Source organism: Chiloscyllium plagiosum, unplaced genomic scaffold, assembly GCF_037043375.1.
Source record: "Chiloscyllium plagiosum isolate Xiang-an unplaced genomic scaffold, Cpla_swu_hap1 HiC_scaffold_24, whole genome shotgun sequence".
In the NCBI taxonomy this organism is placed as follows: domain Eukaryota; kingdom Metazoa; phylum Chordata; class Chondrichthyes; order Orectolobiformes; family Hemiscylliidae; genus Chiloscyllium; species Chiloscyllium plagiosum.
Window position 1 is genome coordinate 55604990 of NW_028270162.1, and position 18804 is coordinate 55623793.

The 18804-nt window shown below is 47.6% G+C and overlaps 11 non-coding genes across 11 annotated transcripts; all 11 read right to left on the minus strand.

Moving 5' to 3' along the window:
* Window positions 1-412: 412 nt before the first annotated feature.
* Window positions 413-532, minus strand: trnal-uaa (transfer RNA leucine (anticodon UAA)). The gene is made up of 2 exons: window positions 495-532; window positions 413-458 (listed from the first exon to the last, which is right to left on the minus strand). It is a non-coding gene; the product is annotated as a tRNA-Leu (tRNA).
* Window positions 533-2342: 1810 nt separating this feature from the next.
* trnal-caa (transfer RNA leucine (anticodon CAA)) lies at window positions 2343-2462 on the minus strand. Its single transcript has 2 exons — window positions 2425-2462; window positions 2343-2388 (listed from the first exon to the last, which is right to left on the minus strand). It is a non-coding gene; the product is annotated as a tRNA-Leu (tRNA).
* Window positions 2463-3181: 719 nt separating this feature from the next.
* On the minus strand, window positions 3182-3301 carry trnal-uaa (transfer RNA leucine (anticodon UAA)). Its single transcript has 2 exons — window positions 3264-3301; window positions 3182-3227 (listed from the first exon to the last, which is right to left on the minus strand). It is a non-coding gene; the product is annotated as a tRNA-Leu (tRNA).
* Window positions 3302-5231: 1930 nt separating this feature from the next.
* Window positions 5232-5351, minus strand: trnal-caa (transfer RNA leucine (anticodon CAA)). The gene is made up of 2 exons: window positions 5314-5351; window positions 5232-5277 (listed from the first exon to the last, which is right to left on the minus strand). It is a non-coding gene; the product is annotated as a tRNA-Leu (tRNA).
* A 2155-nt stretch (window positions 5352-7506) lies between these two features.
* On the minus strand, window positions 7507-7626 carry trnal-caa (transfer RNA leucine (anticodon CAA)). The gene is made up of 2 exons: window positions 7589-7626; window positions 7507-7552 (listed from the first exon to the last, which is right to left on the minus strand). It is a non-coding gene; the product is annotated as a tRNA-Leu (tRNA).
* A 721-nt stretch (window positions 7627-8347) lies between these two features.
* Window positions 8348-8467, minus strand: trnal-uaa (transfer RNA leucine (anticodon UAA)). The gene is made up of 2 exons: window positions 8430-8467; window positions 8348-8393 (listed from the first exon to the last, which is right to left on the minus strand). It is a non-coding gene; the product is annotated as a tRNA-Leu (tRNA).
* Window positions 8468-11128: 2661 nt separating this feature from the next.
* On the minus strand, window positions 11129-11248 carry trnal-caa (transfer RNA leucine (anticodon CAA)). The gene is made up of 2 exons: window positions 11211-11248; window positions 11129-11174 (listed from the first exon to the last, which is right to left on the minus strand). It is a non-coding gene; the product is annotated as a tRNA-Leu (tRNA).
* Window positions 11249-13403: 2155 nt separating this feature from the next.
* On the minus strand, window positions 13404-13523 carry trnal-caa (transfer RNA leucine (anticodon CAA)). The gene is made up of 2 exons: window positions 13486-13523; window positions 13404-13449 (listed from the first exon to the last, which is right to left on the minus strand). It is a non-coding gene; the product is annotated as a tRNA-Leu (tRNA).
* A 721-nt stretch (window positions 13524-14244) lies between these two features.
* Window positions 14245-14364, minus strand: trnal-uaa (transfer RNA leucine (anticodon UAA)). Its single transcript has 2 exons — window positions 14327-14364; window positions 14245-14290 (listed from the first exon to the last, which is right to left on the minus strand). It is a non-coding gene; the product is annotated as a tRNA-Leu (tRNA).
* A 1810-nt stretch (window positions 14365-16174) lies between these two features.
* trnal-caa (transfer RNA leucine (anticodon CAA)) lies at window positions 16175-16294 on the minus strand. The gene is made up of 2 exons: window positions 16257-16294; window positions 16175-16220 (listed from the first exon to the last, which is right to left on the minus strand). It is a non-coding gene; the product is annotated as a tRNA-Leu (tRNA).
* A 719-nt stretch (window positions 16295-17013) lies between these two features.
* On the minus strand, window positions 17014-17133 carry trnal-uaa (transfer RNA leucine (anticodon UAA)). Its single transcript has 2 exons — window positions 17096-17133; window positions 17014-17059 (listed from the first exon to the last, which is right to left on the minus strand). It is a non-coding gene; the product is annotated as a tRNA-Leu (tRNA).
* Window positions 17134-18804: the final 1671 nt, after the last annotated feature.

An 18804-nucleotide genomic window follows, 5' to 3' on the forward strand; every position in this document is an offset into this window, starting at 1 on the left:
TCTCACACAAACACACACTCTCTCTTACACACACACTCTCTCTCACACACACGCTCTTTCTCACACACACTAACAAATTCTTCCTCTCTCTCTCACACACAAACACACAAACACTCTCTCACACACACACACACTCTCTCACATGCACACACTCTCTCTCTCACACACAAGCACACTCTCTCACACACATAAAAATTAGCCCTCTCTCTGTCACAAACACACTCACTCACATAAACGCTCCCTCTCTCACACGCTCACACAAAATTGTTGCAAATGCCTCAGCCTTATCTTTGAAACCGAGGGGTTGGATTCTTCCATCTTTGTGAAGGGGGAGTGACTCCTCTCCAAGAAGCTGTGAAATTTGGGGGCAGTGTGTGGGTGTGGGAAGGTTTGTTTGGGGAAAAGGGGAGAATGTCAGGAGTGGGATTTGAACCCACGCCCCTAGAAAGGGACCAGAATTCACAAGCCCAGATGCAGAGCAAGGACTAACATTCCTTAAGTCTGGCGCCTTAGACCACTCGGCCATCCTGACAAGCTGCTGCAGATGCCCTTCCAGATGTCTTTCTCACTCTGTACAATTAGTCACCTTGCTCTTGTGCAGACACAAAATGCAATTCCGCATTTCTGCAGCTCCCTTGCATTCACACTCAGCAACAATCCCTCATACACAGTCTCACTCTCGCACACACACACACACACACACTCACTCTCTCACATGCACATGCACACACACACTCTATCTGTCTCTCACACCCACACACAAACACACTCTCTCCCTCTCACACACACATATTCTCCCTCTTTCTGTCTCTCTCACACACACTCTCTCTCTCACATGCACATACTCTCTCACACACTCACTATCACACACACACTGTCACTCTCTCACACACACTCACTCTCTCACATGACACACTCACGCTCTCTCACTCTCTCTCACACACACATACTCTTTCTGTCTCACACACACACAAACACACTCACACAAAAACACACTCTCTCACGCACACACACAAAAATTCTCTCTTTCTCTCTCTCACACATACACACACACTCTCTCTCTCACACACGCGCTTTCTCTCTCTCTCACACACACACTCTTTCTGTCTCACACACACACACACACACTCTCTCTCACACAAACCCACACTCTCACACACACACTCTCTCACACAAACACACACTCTCTCTCACACACACACTCTCTCTCACACACACTAACAAATTCTTCCTCTCTCTCTCACACAAACACACACACTCTCTCACATGCACACATACACTCTCTCTCCCTCACACACACTCTTTCTCACACACACGCACTCTCTCTCTCTCTCTCACACACACACACACCCTCTCTCTCACACACATGCACTCTCTCTCACACACATACTCTCTCTCTCTCACAAACACACACTCTCTCTCACACACACATGCTCTCTCTCTCTATCCACACATATACACTCTCTCACAGACACACTCTCTCTCTCACACACAAACACATGTAGACATACACACTCTCTCTCACAAACACACACTCTCTCTCACACACACGCACTCTCTCTCTCACACACACACCCAAACACTCACATGCACACACAATCTCTCTCACACACATATACACTCTCTCTCACATGCACACACACTCACACACTCTCTATCTGTCTCTCACACCCACACACAAACACACTCTCTCTCACATACACACACACACGCACTCTCTCTCACAGACACACTCTCTCTCACACACATTCTCTCTCACACACACTGTCATACACAGACACACAGACACACACTCTCTCTCACACACAGACTCATGCTCTCTCTGTCTCTCTCGCACAGACACATACAAATTCACTCTCTCTCACACACATATACACACCCTATCTCTCTCTCTCTCACACACACACTCTCTCTCACACTCACACATACACTTTATCTCTCTCACACACGCACACACACACTCTCACAAACACACTCTATCTCTCCCATATACACACACTCTCTCACACACAAACTCACACACACACTCTCTCACACACATAATACTCTCTCTCACACACACACACTCTCCCTCCCTCTCACACACACACTCTCTCTCTCACACACAAGCACACTCTCTCACACACATAAAAATTCACCCTCTCTCTGTCACAAACACACTCACTCACATAAACGCTCCCTCTCTCACACAATATTGCTGCAAATGCCTCAGCCTTATCTTTTAAACGGAGGGGTTGGATTCTTCCATCTTTGTGAAGGGGGAGTGACTCCTCTCCAAGAAGCTGTGAAATTTGGGGGCATTGTGTGGGTGTGGGAAGGTTTGTTTGAGGAAAAGTGGAGAATGTCAGGAGTGGGATTTGAACCCACGCCCCTAGGAAGGGACCAGAATTCACAAGCCCAGATGCAGAGCAAGGACTAACACTCCTTGAGTCTGGCGCCTTAGACCACTCGGCCATCCTGACAAGCTGCTGCAGATGCCCTTCCAGATGTCTTTCTCACTCTGTACAATTAGTCACCTTGCTCTTGTGCAGACACAAAATGCAATTCCGCATTTCTGCAGCTCCCTTGCATTCACACTCAGCAACAATCCCTCATAGACACCCACTCTCTCTCACACACACACACTCTCTCTCTCTCACACACCCTCTCACACACACTGACACACACACTCCCTCTCACACACACACACACACTCTCTCACACAGACCCTCTCACACACTCTCTCACACACACTCTCTCTCTCACACAAACCCACACTCTCACACACACACTCACACAAACACACACTCTCTCTTACACACACACTCTCTCTCACACACACGCTCTTTCTCACACACACTAACAAATTCTTCCTCTCTCTCTCACACACAAACACACATACACTCTCTCACACACACACACACTCTCTCACATGCACACACTCTCTCTCTCACACACAAGCACACTCTCTCACACACATAAAAATTAGCCCTCTCTCTGTCACAAACACACTCACTCACATAAACGCTCCCTCTCTCACACGCTCACACAAAATTGTTGCAAATGCCTCAGCCTTATCTTTGAAATGGAGGGGTTGGATTCTTCCATCTTTGTGAAGGGGGAGTGACTCCTCTCCAAGAAGCTGTGAAATTTGGGGGAAGTGTGTGGGTGTGGGAAGGTTTGTTTGGGGAAAAGGGGAGAATGTCAGGAGTGGGATTTGAACCCACGCCCCTAGAAAGGGACCAGAATTCACAAGCCCAGATGCAGAGCAAGGACTAACATTCCTTAAGGCTGGCGCCTTAGACCACTCGGCCATCCTGACAAGCTGCTGCAGATGCCCTTCCAGATGTCTTTCTCACTCTGTACAATTAGTCACCTTGCTCTTGTGCAGACACAAAATGCAATTCCGCATTTCTGCAGCTCCCTTGCATTCACACTCAGCAACAATCCCTCATACACAGTCTCACTCTCGCACACACACACACACACACACTCACTCTCTCACATGCACATGCACACACACACTCTATCTGTCTCTCACACCCACACACAAACACACTCTCTCCCTCTCACACACACATATTCTCCCTCTTTCTGTCTCTCTCACACACACTCTCTCTCTCACATGCACATACTCTCTCACACACTCACTATCACACACACACTGTCACTCTCTCACACACACTCACTCTCTCACATGACACACTCACGCTCTCTCACTCTCTCTCACACACACATACTCTTTCTGTCTCACACACACACAAACACACTCACACAAAAACACACTCTCTCACGCACACACACAAAAATTCTCTCTTTCTCTCTCTCACACATACACACACACTCTCTCTCTCACACACGCGCTTTCTCTCTCTCTCACACACACACTCTTTCTGTCTCACACACACACACACTCTCTCTCACACAAACCCACACTCTCACACACACACTCTCTCACACAAACACACACTCTCTCTCACACACACTCTCTCTCACACACACACTCTTTCTGTCTCACACACACACACACTCTCTCTCACACAAACCCACACTCTCACACACACACTCTCTCACACAAACACACACTCTCTCTCACACACACTCTCTCTCACACACACTAACAAATTCTTCCTCTCTCTCTCACACAAACACACACACTCTCTCACATGCACACATACACTCTCTCTCCCTCACACACACTCTTTCTCACACACACGCACTCTCTCTCTCTCTCTCACACACACACACACCCTCTCTCTCACACACATGCACTCTCTCTCACACACATACTCTCTCTCTCTCACAAACACACACTCTCTCTCACACACACATGCTCTCTCTCTCTATCCACACATATACACTCTCTCACAGACACACTCTCTCTCTCACACACAAACACATGTAGACATACACACTCTCTCTCACAAACACACACTCTCTCTCACACACACGCACTCTCTCTCTCACACACACACCCAAACACTCACATGCACACAATCTCTCTCACACACATATACACTCTCTCTCACATGCACACACACTCACACACTCTCTATCTGTCTCTCACACCCACACACAAACACACTCTCTCTCACATACACACACACACGCACTCTCTCTCACAGACACACTCTCCCTCACACACATTCTCTCTCACACACATTCTCTCTCACACACACTGTCATACACAGACACACAGACACACACTCTCTCTCACACACAGACTCATGCTCTCTCTGTCTCTCTCGCACAGACACATACAAATTCACTCTCTCTCACACACATATACACACCCTATCTCTCTCTCTCACACACACACTCTCTCTCACACTCACACATACACTTTATCTCTCTCTCACACACACACACACTCTCACAAACACACTCTATCTCTCCCATATACACACACTCTCTCACACACAAACTCACACACACACTCTCTCACACACATAATACTCTCTCTCACACACACACACTCTCCCTCCCTCTCACACACACACTCTCTCTCTCACACACAAGCACACTCTCTCACACACATAAAAATTCACCCTCTCTCTGTCACAAACACACTCACTCACATAAACGCTCCCTCTCTCACACAATATTGCTGCAAATGCCTCAGCCTTATCTTTTAAACCGAGGGGTTGGATTCTTCCATCTTTGTGAAGGGGGAGTGACTCCTCTCCAAGAAGCTGTGAAATTTGGGGGCATTGTGTGGGTGTGGGAAGGTTTGTTTGAGGAAAAGTGGAGAATGTCAGGAGTGGGATTTGAACCCACGCCCCTAGGAAGGGACCAGAATTCACAAGCCCAGATGCAGAGCAAGGACTAACACTCCTTGAGTCTGGCGCCTTAGACCACTCGGCCATCCTGACAAGCTGCTGCAGATACCCTTCCAGATGTCTTTCTCACTCTGTACAATTAGTCACCTTGCTCTTGTGCAGACACAAAATGCAATTCCGCATTTCTGCAGCTCCCTTGCATTCACACTCAGCAACAATCCCTCATACACAGTCTCACTCTCGCACACACACAAACACACACTCACTCTCTCACATGCACATGCACACACACACTCTATCTGTCTCTCACACCCACACACAAACACACTCTCTCCCTCTCACACACACATATTCTCCCTCTTTCTGTCTCTCTCACACACACTCTCTCTCTCACATGCACATACTCTCTCACACACTCACTATCACACACACACTGTCACTCTCTCACACACACTCACTCTCTCACATGACACACTCACGCTCTCTCACTCTCTCTCACACACACATACTCTTTCTGTCTCACACACACACAAACACACTCACACAAAAACACACTCTCTCACGCACACACACAAAAATTCTCTCTTTCTCTCTCTCACACATACACACACACTCTCTCTCTCACACACGTGCTTTCTCTCTCTCTCACACACACACTCTTTCTGTCTCACACACACACACACACACTCTCTCACACAAACCCACACTCTCACACACACACTCTCTCACACAAACACACACTCTCTCTCACACACACACTCTCTCTCACACACACTAACAAATTCTTCCTCTCTCTCTCACACAAACACACACACTCTCTCACATGCACACATACACTCTCTCTCCCTCACACACACTCTTTCTCACACACACGCACTCTCTCTCTCTCTCTCACACACACACACACCCTCTCTCTCACACACATGCACTCTCTCTCACACACATACTCTCTCTCTCTCACAAACACACACTCTCTCTCACACACACATGATCTCTCTCTCTATCCACACATATACACTCTCTCACAGACACACTCTCTCTCTCACACACAAACACATGTAGACATACACACTCTCTCTCACAAACACACACTCTCTCTCACACACACTAACAAATTCTTCCTCTCTCTCTCACACAAACACACACACTCTCTCACATGCACACATACACTCTCTCTCCCTCACACACACTCTTTCTCACACACACGCACTCTCTCTCTCTCTCTCACACACACACACACCCTCTCTCTCACACACATGCACTCTCTCTCACACACATACTCTCTCTCTCTCACAAACACACACTCTCTCTCACACACACATGCTCTCTCTCTCTATCCACACATATACACTCTCTCACAGACACACTCTCTCTCTCACACACAAACACATGTAGACATACACACTCTCTCTCACAAACACACACTCTCTCTCACACACACGCACTCTCTCTCTCACACACACACCCAAACACTCACATGCACACACAATCTCTCTCACACACATATACACTCTCTCTCACATGCACACACACTCACACACTCTCTATCTGTCTCTCACACCCACACACAAACACACTCTCTCTCACATACACACACACACGCACTCTCTCTCACAGACACACTCTCTCTCACACACATTCTCTCTCACACACATTCTCTCTCACACACACTGTCATACACAGACACACAGACACACACTCTCTCTCACACACAGACTCATGCTCTCTCTGTCTCTCTCGCACAGACACATACAAATTCACTCTCTCTCACACACATATACACACCCTATCTCTCTCTCTCTCACACACACACTCTCTCTCACACTCACACATACACTTTATCTCTCTCACACACACACACACACACTCTCACAAACACACTCTATCTCTCCCATATACACACATTCTCTCACACACAAACTCACACACACACTCTCTCACACACATAATACTCTCTCTCACACACACACACTCTCCCTCCCTCTCACACACACACTCTCTCTCTCACACACAAGCACACTCTCTCACACACATAAAAATTCACCCTCTCTCTGTCACAAACACACTCACTCACATAAACGCTCCCTCTCTCACACAATATTGCTGCAAATGCCTCAGCCTTATCTTTTAAACCGAGGGGTTGGATTCTTCCATCTTTGTGAAGGGGGAGTGACTCCTCTCCAAGAAGCTATGAAATTTGGGGGCATTGTGTGGGTGTGGGAAGGTTTGTTTGAGGAAAAGTGGAGAATGTCAGGAGTGGGATTTGAACCCACGCCCCTAGGAAGGGACCAGAATTCACAAGCCCAGATGCAGAGCAAGGACTAACACTCCTTGAGTCTGGCGCCTTAGACCACTCGGCCATCCTGACAAGCTGCTGCAGATGCTCTTCCAGATGTCTTTCTCACTCTGTACAATTAGTCACCTTGCTCTTGTGCAGACACAAAATGCAATTCCGCATTTCTGCAGCTCCCTTGCATTCACACTCAGCAACAATCCCTCATAGACACCCACTCTCTCTCACACACACACACTCTCTCTCTCTCACACACCCTCTAACACACACACACACACACACTCCCTCTCACACACACACACACTCTCTCACACAGACCCTCTCACACACTCTCTCACACACACTCTCTCTCTCACACAAACCCACACTCTCACACACACACTCTCTCACACAAACACACACTCTCTCTTACACACACACTCTCTCTCACACACACGCTCTTTCTCACACACACTAACAAATTCTTCCTCTCTCTCTCACACACAAACACACAAACACTCTCTCACACACACACACACTCTCTCACATGCACACACTCTCTCTCTCACACACAAGCACACTCTCTCACACACATAAAAATTAGCCCTCTCTCTGTCACAAACACACTCACTCACATAAACGCTCCCTCTCTCACACGCTCACACAAAATTGTTGCAAATGCCTCAGCCTTATCTTTGAAACCGAGGGGTTGGATTCTTCCATCTTTGTGAAGGGGGAGTGACTCCTCTCCAAGAAGCTGTGAAATTTGGGGGCAGTGTGTGGGTGTGGGAAGGTTTGTTTGGGGAAAAGGGGAGAATGTCAGGAGTGGGATTTGAACCCACGCCCCTAGAAAGGGACCAGAATTCACAAGCCCAGATGCAGAGCAAGGACTAACATTCCTTAAGTCTGGCGCCTTAGACCACTCGGCCATCCTGACAAGCTGCTGCAGATGCCCTTCCAGATGTCTTTCTCACTCTGTACAATTAGTCACCTTGCTCTTGTGCAGACACAAAATGCAATTCCGCATTTCTGCAGCTCCCTTGCATTCACACTCAGCAACAATCCCTCATACACAGTCTCACTCTCGCACACACACACACACACACACTCACTCTCTCACATGCACATGCACACACACACTCTATCTGTCTCTCACACCCACACACAAACACACTCTCTCCCTCTCACACACACATATTCTCCCTCTTTCTGTCTCTCTCACACACACTCTCTCTCTCACATGCACATACTCTCTCACACACTCACTATCACACACACACTGTCACTCTCTCACACACACTCACTCTCTCACATGACACACTCACGCTCTCTCACTCTCTCTCACACACACATACTCTTTCTGTCTCACACACACACAAACACACTCACACAAAAACACACTCTCTCACGCACACACACAAAAATTCTCTCTTTCTCTCTCTCACACATACACACACACTCTCTCTCTCACACACGCGCTTTCTCTCTCTCTCACACACACACTCTTTCTGTCTCACACACACACACACACACTCTCTCTCACACAAACCCACACTCTCACACACACACTCTCTCACACAAACACACACTCTCTCTCACACACACACTCTCTCTCACACACACTAACAAATTCTTCCTCTCTCTCTCACACAAACACACACACTCTCTCACATGCACACATACACTCTCTCTCCCTCACACACACTCTTTCTCACACACACGCACTCTCTCTCTCTCTCTCACACACACACACACCCTCTCTCTCACACACATGCACTCTCTCTCACACACATACTCTCTCTCTCTCACAAACACACACTCTCTCTCACACACACATGCTCTCTCTCTCTATCCACACATATACACTCTCTCACAGACACACTCTCTCTCTCACACACAAACACATGTAGACATACACACTCTCTCTCACAAACACACACTCTCTCTCACACACACGCACTCTCTCTCTCACACACACACCCAAACACTCACATGCACACACAATCTCTCTCACACACATATACACTCTCTCTCACATGCACACACACTCACACACTCTCTATCTGTCTCTCACACCCACACACAAACACACTCTCTCTCACATACACACACACACGCACTCTCTCTCACAGACACACTCTCTCTCACACACATTCTCTCTCACACACACTGTCATACACAGACACACAGACACACACTCTCTCTCACACACAGACTCATGCTCTCTCTGTCTCTCTCGCACAGACACATACAAATTCACTCTCTCTCACACACATATACACACCCTATCTCTCTCTCTCTCACACACACACTCTCTCTCACACTCACACATACACTTTATCTCTCTCACACACGCACACACACACTCTCACAAACACACTCTATCTCTCCCATATACACACACTCTCTCACACACAAACTCACACACACTCTCTCTCACACACACACTCTCTCTCACACACACTAACAAATTCTTCCTCTCTCTCTCACACAAACACACACACTCTCTCACATGCACACATACACTCTCTCTCCCTCACACACACTCTTTCTCACACACACGCACTCTCTCTCTCTCTCTCACACACACACACACCCTCTCTCTCACACACATGCACTCTCTCTCACACACATACTCTCTCTCTCTCACAAACACACACTCTCTCTCACACACACATGCTCTCTCTCTCTATCCACACATATACACTCTCTCACAGACACACTCTCTCTCTCACACACAAACACATGTAGACATACACACTCTCTCTCACAAACACACACTCTCTCTCACACACACGCACTCTCTCTCTCACACACACACCCAAACACTCACATGCACACAATCTCTCTCACACACATATACACTCTCTCTCACATGCACACACACTCACACACTCTCTATCTGTCTCTCACACCCACACACAAACACACTCTCTCTCACATACACACACACACGCACTCTCTCTCACAGACACACTCTCCCTCACACACATTCTCTCTCACACACATTCTCTCTCACACACACTGTCATACACAGACACACAGACACACACTCTCTCTCACACACAGACTCATGCTCTCTCTGTCTCTCTCGCACAGACACATACAAATTCACTCTCTCTCACACACATATACACACCCTATCTCTCTCTCTCACACACACACTCTCTCTCACACTCACACATACACTTTATCTCTCTCTCACACACACACACACTCTCACAAACACACTCTATCTCTCCCATATACACACACTCTCTCACACACAAACTCACACACACACTCTCTCACACACATAATACTCTCTCTCACACACACACACTCTCCCTCCCTCTCACACACACACTCTCTCTCTCACACACAAGCACACTCTCTCACACACATAAAAATTCACCCTCTCTCTGTCACAAACACACTCACTCACATAAACGCTCCCTCTCTCACACAATATTGCTGCAAATGCCTCAGCCTTATCTTTTAAACCGAGGGGTTGGATTCTTCCATCTTTGTGAAGGGGGAGTGACTCCTCTCCAAGAAGCTGTGAAATTTGGGGGCATTGTGTGGGTGTGGGAAGGTTTGTTTGAGGAAAAGTGGAGAATGTCAGGAGTGGGATTTGAACCCACGCCCCTAGGAAGGGACCAGAATTCACAAGCCCAGATGCAGAGCAAGGACTAACACTCCTTGAGTCTGGCGCCTTAGACCACTCGGCCATCCTGACAAGCTGCTGCAGATACCCTTCCAGATGTCTTTCTCACTCTGTACAATTAGTCACCTTGCTCTTGTGCAGACACAAAATGCAATTCCGCATTTCTGCAGCTCCCTTGCATTCACACTCAGCAACAATCCCTCATACACAGTCTCACTCTCGCACACACACAAACACACACTCACTCTCTCACATGCACATGCACACACACACTCTATCTGTCTCTCACACCCACACACAAACACACTCTCTCCCTCTCACACACACATATTCTCCCTCTTTCTGTCTCTCTCACACACACTCTCTCTCTCACATGCACATACTCTCTCACACACTCACTATCACACACACACTGTCACTCTCTCACACACACTCACTCTCTCACATGACACACTCACGCTCTCTCACTCTCTCTCACACACACATACTCTTTCTGTCTCACACACACACAAACACACTCACACAAAAACACACTCTCTCACGCACACACACAAAAATTCTCTCTTTCTCTCTCTCACACATACACACACACTCTCTCTCTCACACACGTGCTTTCTCTCTCTCTCACACACACACTCTTTCTGTCTCACACACACACACACACACTCTCTCACACAAACCCACACTCTCACACACACACTCTCTCACACAAACACACACTCTCTCTCACACACACACTCTCTCTCACACACACTAACAAATTCTTCCTCTCTCTCTCACACAAACACACACACTCTCTCACATGCACACATACACTCTCTCTCCCTCACACACACTCTTTCTCACACACACGCACTCTCTCTCTCTCTCTCACACACACACACACCCTCTCTCTCACACACATGCACTCTCTCTCACACACATACTCTCTCTCTCTCACAAACACACACTCTCTCTCACACACACATGATCTCTCTCTCTATCCACACATATACACTCTCTCACAGACACACTCTCTCTCTCACACACAAACACATGTAGACATACACACTCTCTCTCACAAACACACACTCTCTCTCACACACACTAACAAATTCTTCCTCTCTCTCTCACACAAACACACACACTCTCTCACATGCACACATACACTCTCTCTCCCTCACACACACTCTTTCTCACACACACGCACTCTCTCTCTCTCTCTCACACACACACACACCCTCTCTCTCACACACATGCACTCTCTCTCACACACATACTCTCTCTCTCTCACAAACACACACTCTCTCTCACACACACATGCTCTCTCTCTCTATCCACACATATACACTCTCTCACAGACACACTCTCTCTCTCACACACAAACACATGTAGACATACACACTCTCTCTCACAAACACACACTCTCTCTCACACACACGCACTCTCTCTCTCACACACACACCCAAACACTCACATGCACACACAATCTCTCTCACACACATATACACTCTCTCTCACATGCACACACACTCACACACTCTCTATCTGTCTCTCACACCCACACACAAACACACTCTCTCTCACATACACACACACACGCACTCTCTCTCACAGACACACTCTCTCTCACACACATTCTCTCTCACACACATTCTCTCTCACACACACTGTCATACACAGACACACAGACACACACTCTCTCTCACACACAGACTCATGCTCTCTCTGTCTCTCTCGCACAGACACATACAAATTCACTCTCTCTCACACACATATACACACCCTATCTCTCTCTCTCTCACACACACACTCTCTCTCACACTCACACATACACTTTATCTCTCTCACACACACACACACACACTCTCACAAACACACTCTATCTCTCCCATATACACACATTCTCTCACACACAAACTCACACACACACTCTCTCACACACATAATACTCTCTCTCACACACACACACTCTCCCTCCCTCTCACACACACACTCTCTCTCTCACACACAAGCACACTCTCTCACACACATAAAAATTCACCCTCTCTCTGTCACAAACACACTCACTCACATAAACGCTCCCTCTCTCACACAATATTGCTGCAAATGCCTCAGCCTTATCTTTTAAACGGAGGGGTTGGATTCTTCCATCTTTGTGAAGGGGGAGTGACTCCTCTCCAAGAAGCTATGAAATTTGGGGGCATTGTGTGGGTGTGGGAAGGTTTGTTTGAGGAAAAGTGGAGAATGTCAGGAGTGGGATTTGAACCCACGCCCCTAGGAAGGGACCAGAATTCACAAGCCCAGATGCAGAGCAAGGACTAACACTCCTTGAGTCTGGCGCCTTAGACCACTCGGCCATCCTGACAAGCTGCTGCAGATGCTCTTCCAGATGTCTTTCTCACTCTGTACAATTAGTCACCTTGCTCTTGTGCAGACACAAAATGCAATTCCGCATTTCTGCAGCTCCCTTGCATTCACACTCAGCAACAATCCCTCATAGACACCCACTCTCTCTCACACACACACACTCTCTCTCTCTCACACACCCTCTAACACACACACACACACACACTCCCTCTCACACACACACACACTCTCTCACACAGACCCTCTCACACACTCTCTCACACACACTCTCTCTCTCACACAAACCCACACTCTCACACACACACTCTCTCACACAAACACACACTCTCTCTTACACACACACTCTCTCTCACACACACGCTCTTTCTCACACACACTAACAAATTCTTCCTCTCTCTCTCACACACAAACACACAAACACTCTCTCACACACACACACACTCTCTCACATGCACACACTCTCTCTCTCACACACAAGCACACTCTCTCACACACATAAAAATTAGCCCTCTCTCTGTCACAAACACACTCACTCACATAAACGCTCCCTCTCTCACACGCTCACACAAAATTGTTGCAAATGCCTCAGCCTTATCTTTGAAACCGAGGGGTTGGATTCTTCCATCTTTGTGAAGGGGGAGTGACTCCTCTCCAAGAAGCTGTGAAATTTGGGGGCAGTGTGTGGGTGTGGGAAGGTTTGTTTGGGGAAAAGGGGAGAATGTCAGGAGTGGGATTTGAACCCACGCCCCTAGAAAGGGACCAGAATTCACAAGCCCAGATGCAGAGCAAGGACTAACATTCCTTAAGTCTGGCGCCTTAGACCACTCGGCCATCCTGACAAGCTGCTGCAGATGCCCTTCCAGATGTCTTTCTCACTCTGTACAATTAGTCACCTTGCTCTTGTGCAGACACAAAATGCAATTCCGCATTTCTGCAGCTCCCTTGCATTCACACTCAGCAACAATCCCTCATACACAGTCTCACTCTCGCACACACACACACACACACACTCACTCTCTCACATGCACATGCACACACACACTCTATCTGTCTCTCACACCCACACACAAACACACTCTCTCCCTCTCACACACACATATTCTCCCTCTTTCTGTCTCTCTCACACACACTCTCTCTCTCACATGCACATACTCTCTCACACACTCACTATCACACACACACTGTCACTCTCTCACACACACTCACTCTCTCACATGACACACTCACGCTCTCTCACTCTCTCTCACACACACATACTCTTTCTGTCTCACACACACACAAACACACTCACACAAAAACACACTCTCTCACGCACACACACAAAAATTCTCTCTTTCTCTCTCTCACACATACACACACACTCTCTCTCTCACACACGCGCTTTCTCTCTCTCTCACACACACACTCTTTCTGTCTCACACACACACACACACACTCTCTCTCACACAAACCCACACTCTCACACACACACTCTCTCACACAAACACACACTCTCTCTCACACACACACTCTCTCTCACACACACTAACAAATTCTTCCTCTCTCTCTCACACAAACACACACACTCTCTCACATGCACACATACACTCTCTCTCCCTCACACACACTCTTTCTCACACACACGCACTCTCTCTCTCTCTCTCACACACACACACACCCTCTCTCTCACACACATGCACTCTCTCTCACACACATACTCTCTCTCTCTCACAAACACACACTCTCTCTCACACACACATGCTCTCTCTCTCTATCCACACATATACACTCTCTCACAGACACACTCTCTCTCTCACACACAAACACATGTAGACATACACACTCTCTCTCACAAACACACACTCTCTCTCACACACACGCACTCTCTCTCTCACACACACACCCAAACACTCACATGCACACACAATCTCTCTCACACACATATACACTCTCTCTCACATGCACACACACTCACACACTCTCTATCTGTCTCTCACACCCACACACAAACACACTCTCTCTCACATACACACACACACGCACTCTCTCTCACAGACACACTCTCTCTCACACACATTCTCTCTCACACACACTGTCATACACAGACACACAGACACACACTCTCTCTCACACACAGACTCATGCTCTCTCTGTCTCTCTCGCACAGACACATACAAATTCACTCTCTCTCACACACATATACACACCCTATCTCTCTCTCTCTCACACACACACTCTCTCTCACACTCACACATACACTTTATCTCTCTCACACACGCACACACACACTCTCACAAACACACTCTATCTCTCCCATATACACACACTCTCTCACACACAAACTCACACACACACTCTCTCACACACATAATACTCTCTCTCACACACACACACTCTCCCTCCCTCTCACACACACACTCTCTCTCTCACACACAAGCACACTCTCTCACACACATAAAAATTCACCCTCTCTCTGTCACAAACACACTCACTCACATAAACGCTCCCTCTCTCACACAATATTGCTGCAAATGCCTCAGCCTTATCTTTTAAACGGAGGGGTTGGATTCTTCCATCTTTGTGAAGGGGGAGTGACTCCTCTCCAAGAAGCTGTGAAATTTGGGGGCATTGTGTGGGTGTGGGAAGGTTTGTTTGAGGAAAAGTGGAGAATGTCAGGAGTGGGATTTGAACCCACGCCCCTAGGAAGGGACCAGAATTCACAAGCCCAGATGCAGAGCAAGGACTAACACTCCTTGAGTCTGGCGCCTTAGACCACTCGGCCATCCTGACAAGCTGCTGCAGATGCCCTTCCAGATGTCTTTCTCACTCTGTACAATTAGTCACCTTGCTCTTGTGCAGACACAAAATGCAATTCCGCATTTCTGCAGCTCCCTTGCATTCACACTCAGCAACAATCCCTCATAGACACCCACTCTCTCTCACACACACACACTCTCTCTCTCTCACACACCCTCTCACACACACTGACACACACACTCCCTCTCACACACACACACACACTCTCTCACACAGACCCTCTCACACACTCTCTCACACACACTCTCTCTCTCACACAAACCCACACTCTCACACACACACTCACACAAACACACACTCTCTCTTACACACACACTCTCTCTCACACACACGCTCTTTCTCACACACACTAACAAATTCTTCCTCTCTCTCTCACACACAAACACACATACACTCTCTCACACACACACACACTCTCTCACATGCACACACTCTCTCTCTCACACACAAGCACACTCTCTCACACACATAAAAATTAGCCCTCTCTCTGTCACAAACACACTCACTCACATAAACGCTCCCTCTCTCACACGCTCACACAAAATTGTTGCAAATGCCTCAGCCTTATCTTTGAAATGGAGGGGTTGGATTCTTCCATCTTTGTGAAGGGGGAGTGACTCCTCTCCAAGAAGCTGTGAAATTTGGGGGAAGTGTGTGGGTGTGGGAAGGTTTGTTTGGGGAAAAGGGGAGAATGTCAGGAGTGGGATTTGAACCCACGCCCCTAGAAAGGGACCAGAATTCACAAGCCCAGATGCAGAGCAAGGACTAACATTCCTTAAGGCTGGCGCCTTAGACCACTCGGCCATCCTGACAAGCTGCTGCAGATGCCCTTCCAGATGTCTTTCTCACTCTGTACAATTAGTCACCTTGCTCTTGTGCAGACACAAAATGCAATTCCGCATTTCTGCAGCTCCCTTGCATTCACACTCAGCAACAATCCCTCATACACAGTCTCACTCTCGCACACACACACACACACACACTCACTCTCTCACATGCACATGCACACACACACTCTATCTGTCTCTCACACCCACACACAAACACACTCTCTCCCTCTCACACACACATATTCTCCCTCTTTCTGTCTCTCTCACACACACTCTCTCTCTCACATGCACATACTCTCTCACACACTCACTATCACACACACACTGTCACTCTCTCACACACACTCACTCTCTCACATGACACACTCACGCTCTCTCACTCTCTCTCACACACACATACTCTTTCTGTCTCACACACACACAAACACACTCACACAAAAACACACTCTCTCACGCACACACACAAAAATTCTCTCTTTCTCTCTCTCACACATACACACACACTCTCTCTCTCACACACGCGCTTTCTCTCTCTCTCACACACACACTCTTTCTGTCTCACACACACACACACTCTCTCTCACACAAACCCACACTCTCACACACACACTCTCTCACACAAACACACACTCTCTCTCACACACACTCTCTCTCACACACACACTCTTTCTGTCTCACACACACACACACTCTCTCTCACACAAACCCACACTCTCACACACACACTCTCTCACACAAACACACACTCTCTCTCACACACACTCTCTCTCACACACACTAACAAATTCTTCCTCTCTCTCTCACACAAACACACACACTCTCTCACATGCACACATACACTCTCTCTCCCTCACACACACTCTTTCTCACACACACGCACTCTCTCTCTCTCTCTCACACACACACACACCCTCTCTCTCACACACATGCACTCTCTCTCACACACATACTCTCTCTCTCTCACAAACACACACTCTCTCTCACACACACATGCTCTCTCTCTCTATCCACACATATACACTCTCTCACAGACACACTCTCTCTCTCACACACAAACACATGTAGACATACACACTCTCTCTCACAAACACACACTCTCTCTCACACACACGCACTCTCTCTCTCACACACACACCCAAACACTCACATGCACACAATCTCTCTCACACACATATACACTCTCTCTCACATGCACACACACTCACACACTCTCTATCTGTCTCTCACACCCACACACAAACACACTCTCTCTCACATACACACACACACGCACTCTCTCTCACAGACACACTCTCCCTCACACACATTCTCTCTCACACACATTCTCTCTCACACACACTGTCATACACAGACACACAGACACACACTCTCTCTCACACACAGACTCATGCTCTCTCTGTCTCTCTCGCACAGACACATACAAATTCACTCTCTCTCACACACATATACACACCCTATCTCTCTCTCTCACACACACACTCTCTCTCACACTCACACATACACTTTATCTCTCTCTCACACACACACACACTCTCACAAACACACTCTATCTCTCCCATATACACACACTCTCTCACACACAAACTCACACACACACTCTCTCACACACATAATACTCTCTCTCACACACACACACTCTCCCTCCCTCTCACA